Source organism: Monodelphis domestica, chromosome 1, assembly GCF_027887165.1.
Source record: "Monodelphis domestica isolate mMonDom1 chromosome 1, mMonDom1.pri, whole genome shotgun sequence".
NCBI lineage: Eukaryota > Metazoa > Chordata > Mammalia > Didelphimorphia > Didelphidae > Monodelphis > Monodelphis domestica.
The window spans coordinates 172,985,480-172,991,043 of record NC_077227.1 but is presented as its reverse complement, the minus strand read 5'-3'; positions in this window follow the sequence as shown (position 1 = coordinate 172,991,043).

Sequence of the window (5,564 nt, the reverse complement as noted above, 5' to 3'; positions counted from 1 at the left end):
ACATTCTATCTCTAATTGATTTGCAATACTACTATTTTATAGATTGACACTTTCTTTGAATTACTGTCCCTGGAAACATAAAAACTTTTTCCCTTAAAAGATGCCAGTATACAAAGGGGATCCATAATAAGCTGTTCTTGAAATGAGTATTTTCTAGGAAGAAATGTGTAATGTAGCACATGGAGAGAGAAAATGCATGCCTACTATGCACTCCTAGATCACCTAATCACAGACAGAATAGAAATCCTGAGCATAGGCTTCTCCATTCATTCCCTCACCTGGAATCTTAGCACAAAAAGTCTGAACAGTGTCTTTCTTCTAATCTCTGGTCCACAGTTAGCTGTCACTTGGCATCTTCCAAAGCTCTGTATTGACCCGAACATCAACTCTGGAGCCTCCCTGGATCACTTTTATGTCTTCATTAAATGATGTAATTAGTAGGTTAATGTTTTTTAATAATATGCCCTCTATTATGACTTTATGTTCTGCCATAGATTTTTGTTTTGTTTTACTTCTTACCAATGAATAGGTGGAAACTCTTGGGAAAAAAGTATCTCTTGTGAGTCTGATCCTTTTTTAGGGAGAAGCTGAAGGGAGAATTGGTAAGACTCTCATAGGACACAATTTATTTTTAGTGTAAATGGTTGTTCTGAAGTCTCTGTTCCCTTGTCAGGCATGCTTTTTGGATGATTTGTATTACTTGTGTGCTACTCCTCCCTCCATCATACATACTCCTTATCAATTCAAGAAAAATTTCTCTTTAAGGCAGAACTAGGAAGACTAAAGTAGAGATGTATTTGGGGATGTTTAGAATGACCTCAAGAGAATCCTCATTGAGAAAGCATCTTTTTTTTTTTTTTTGAATGAGGAAGAAATTTGGAGTACACTGGGGTTGTTGCCTTGCTATGAAATGTTTGCCCCCCACACTTTGATCTTCTAAAGGTCTCATTTTGGTATAGAATTCCATTTTTTGGTCCAACATATGTCAATCTGCTTTACTAATTTAAATACAATTCAAACTATAAATATCTGGATTTTCTTCACTTTTTACTCTATTACTTTCATATTTTTCTTTTTTTTGGCAGACTGCAATTAGCTGAATAGTTTTTCTTTTTTTGAGGTATTGAGTCTTTTAATCTCACTCAGATTGAAAGGACATTAGCCACTCATGGTCAAAATCCCACTCTTGGTTAATGCAGAAGCTTCAACTTGCTCTGTTTTCGACCTGGACTGGTTCTCCACTCCCTAAGCAAATGACTGGCCTTTTGTTCCCCAGGGATTGAGTATATCGATATTTATGTGGGAGAAAAACACCCAAGTTTGTAGCAGGGTTTTGCCCCAAGAATGGGGGACTCAAACTCTGTTTAATTAAGAAGCATGAAAAGAATTTTATTTGAAGTAGAAGTGGTATAATATCCTAATATCTGGTGGAATAGTCTGGGGGCTAATCAGGTAGCCATAGGGTTAATGGTTAAGCCCATGGGCTGGTAGAGTAGCTTCTTTGGAGCTGATAGTATGGCATAGCAGCCTCTCTGTAGAATGGTAGATTCTGTTGAAGAGTGGCAGCTTCTATTATAGAGTGACAGCTTCCTTTGAGGAGTGGTGGCTTCCATAGCCTGTGGATCAGGGTTGGCATATTTATTGGGGTCTTGTAGCTTAGGATCTCCCTTTCTAAACTCAGGTGGAGGTATATTTTGGGCTTTGTTGCCAGAGGAAATAAGGAGCACACTCAGGATTGTGGGATTCTTCTTCTTCCCCAGTGTGCAGGTTCCATGTTCCTACATTGTCCTCCTTGTCATCATTTATAATATGGATGAGTTCTTGCTGCTCATATAGAGTGGTAACATGGGGTGTGGGAAGAATAGGGTATATTGAAGGACCACTATAGGTGATTAATTATTTCTAAGAACCCAAAGCAGATGCTATTATAAAATGCTATACATTCAGTACACAGAGTGGATAATTGAACAATCTGCAATTCATGCTTGACTAATGCTGAAAATACAAATTTTGTAGTTGATATTTAACTAGTTCTAACTAGTGAGAAATGCAAAATTTCAGAGTATGAGAGTCTGATATCTATTACTGCTACCCTTTACTGCCCACTGGCAGCTGTGAAGATTAATTTGAAATTCCCCTGATTGTAACAATGAAGGTACTTAGTTCTTCCTTTATTGGGAAGATTGAATTGTTATCCCCAGTCTATTTTTAGATTTTAATCCCCAAAAGTGTTAACTCAGTATTTGAAGTAGATCTACTCATTTTAACTATACAGAAAGGTGCGAACTAACTACTAAATGTGCAAACTAACTATAAAAGGTGTAATATAACCCCAAAAGGTATAATCTAACTAAAAAAGGTGTGAACTAAAGAGTGGGCCATTCTGGAGAGGGTGTCTGCTGTGATTGGTAGATGTAAAATTTAGAGGAAATGACACAAGAGAAAAAGATCCTTAAATAGAGGAAACAGAAGCACACAAGATATAGATAAAGATTCTCTGACTCGGAGTTGGACTGGAGGATCAATCAATCTCTTGAGCTTGGAATGAAGACACTTGGCTGTGGAACTGGACCCCTGGAAGAACTTGTGCTGGATACCTTAGAATGCTTTCTTTTTAGACGGTCACCCTGATGAGTGTAAAGGCTGACTTAGTTCCTTGCCCTTTCTGGAGGTATGAACCTCCAAGAAAGGCCCATTGTCTTGAGACTCCTTTCCCTAATTAGGGCCTTAGAATTTCTACCTGGCTCAGAGGAAGCCAGAGTTCGTTCTCTCTCTCTCTCTCTCTCTCTCTCTCTCTCTCTCTCTCTCTCTCTCTCTCTCTCTCTCTCTCTCTCTCTCTCTCTCTCTCTCTCTCTCTCCTTAATATCTTCCCTCTATTGTAAATAAACTACCATAAATTCCATTTACTTTAGTAATTCATTTTGGGATTTATGAATTAAATCCCTGGCAAACACCAATTTAAATAATTCAAATCCAACCAAAAATAAATTCAACACAGCCCACATCAATATCAGACTAGATTCTATATATATTTTAGATATGAAATATCTATCTGAGAAACTATATATCTTTTCCAATTTGCTACTTTTTTTCTGATCTTGGCTACATTTGTTTTATATGTGCAAAACCCTTTTTAGTTAATGTATTCAAAATTATTCATTTATCATCTCACAATTCTTTCTATTTCTTATTTATACAAACAATCCTCTCCTATCCATAAAATTGATAGGTAATATGTTTCCAGTTCTTCTAATTTACATATGATGTCATACTCTATGTCTAGGTCATGTATCCATTTTGATCTTATATTGGTAAATAGTGTAAGATAATATATGTTCTGTTCCACTGATATGCTTTTTTATTTCTTAACTAATACTAGATAGTTTGGGTAATTAATACTTTATATTACTTTAAAAAATCTGGCACTGCTAGACCTCCTTCCTTTACACTCCCCGCATTAATTCATTTGATATTGTTTACTTTTTTCCTTCAAAATGAATTGTTATAATTTTTCCAGCTCAATAAAATATATATTTTTTGTAATTTAGTTGAGATGGTATTAAATTAGTAGATTAGCTTAGACAGGATTGTAATTTTAATTATATTGGCTCTATCCAGCCATGAACAATTAATATTTTTCCAATAATTTAAATCTGACTTTAATTGTATAAAAGTGTTTTATGGAGGTCTCATATCTAAGGTATATAGAGAGAACCTTGTCAAATTTACAAGGAATGAGTCATTTTTCAATTTATAAATGGTCAAAAAATATGAACAGCTTTGGGAAGAATAAATCAAAGCTTTATATCACTATTTAAAATGTTTTAAATCATTGTTGTTTATCAGAGAAATGCAAATCAACACAACTCTGAGATATCTTATATTTGTCATATTGGCTAAAATACTAAAATGTCAAATGTCAAATGTTGGAGGGGATGTGGAAAAATAGGGACACACTATTACATTGATGATGGAATGGTGAATGAATCCAACCATTTTGAAGACCAATCTGGAATTATACTCAATGACTTTTAAAACTGTGTACTCAATAATACCACTATTAGGTTTATTTTCTAAGGTAATCTGAGAAAAAGGAAAACAACCTATATGCTCTAAAACATCTATAGCAGCTCTCTTTGTGTTGGCAAAGAACTTGAAATTGAAGGGATGCCCATCAACTGGAGAATAGCTATTATAAAAATAAAAGTGAGAATTGTAAAAATAATAAAGCAATGGATGGATCATTGATTTATAAACTAATTTTAGATACTCTGCTTGCTGGGCTTACAAAGTATCTTCAGTTTATATCAGTGAAGTGAAGCTCACAAGTGAACTTCTCTTCAGGGCCAGGCAAAAGAACACTAAGGAGACTCTTGTTATAAAAAAGTAAAATATTTTTTTGAAAATATAAGAAAAAAATATTATTTCTAACTCTAAGGGATTCTAACTCCACCCAAATAATTCTCCCTGGTTCTGCAAGGAACCACTTCTCTGGCGTCCACAGGCTACACTAATCCTTCCTGATCTGACTAACTTGAATTTTTACTATTCTAAATAAACTAACACTATTATCCTTATAATTCTTATCTTTGCCTCCAAGTTATAAAAATAACAAAGGCTAGCTGTTTGAGTCTCAGCAAGAACCAAGTTAGGACTGTGAGCCTTAATATATTTAGAGTCCAAACCAAAGACCAGGTCTCTGTTTGGTCTTCTTAGAGTTAAAACAATCTGTAAAAACAGCAATAGATAGTCAATAGTGTTTTCCAAGTTGGGAAAAGAAAACATGTAGCTCCTTCAGGTATTTCCTTCCTTTCCTCCTACCTCAGACAGTGAGAGAGAGGGGAAAAGATATTACCTTCTTCAAGCCCTCAGAGAGAATCTAACTCTACCAACTGCCAGAGACCGACTGCTCAACTTCCCCAGAGCAATAGTCACACCCAGAGAGAATAACTGTAATTCTCAGAGACAAACTATCAGAGAAAAAGCATTAGACTTTAAACCAGTGGTTCTCAACCTCTGAATTTGTAGCAATGAGAATACATAATGCATATCAAGTATTTACATTCCGAATCATAACTGTAGCAAAATTACAGTTTTGAAGTAGCCACCAAAATAATTTTTTGGTTTGGGGTCACTGCAACATATAATGAGACTGATTTTCTAATATCATCTTTATACTACATAAGTTGTGGCATATGGGATTGTGATGGAATACTTCTGTGCCAGAAGATATGAGAAGCAGGTTAATTTAAAGAAAACATGGAAAGACTTATGTGAAATAATGAAGAGTAAAACAAGCAGAGCCAAGAGAACATTACATACAGCAACAGAAATATTGTTTGAAGAATGACTTGTGAATGTAGTCTTTAGAGAAAGAACTGATAAACAGAAATAAGCAAGACATAGTTTTATATATAGACATGTAGACACATAGACATATATATATATATATATATATATATATATATATATATATATATATTTTTTTTTGGGTCAAATGATGGCTTTTCTAGTGTTGGGAGGAGAGAGTGGAAGGTAGTTACCTGGGAATGTTAATGTAACAA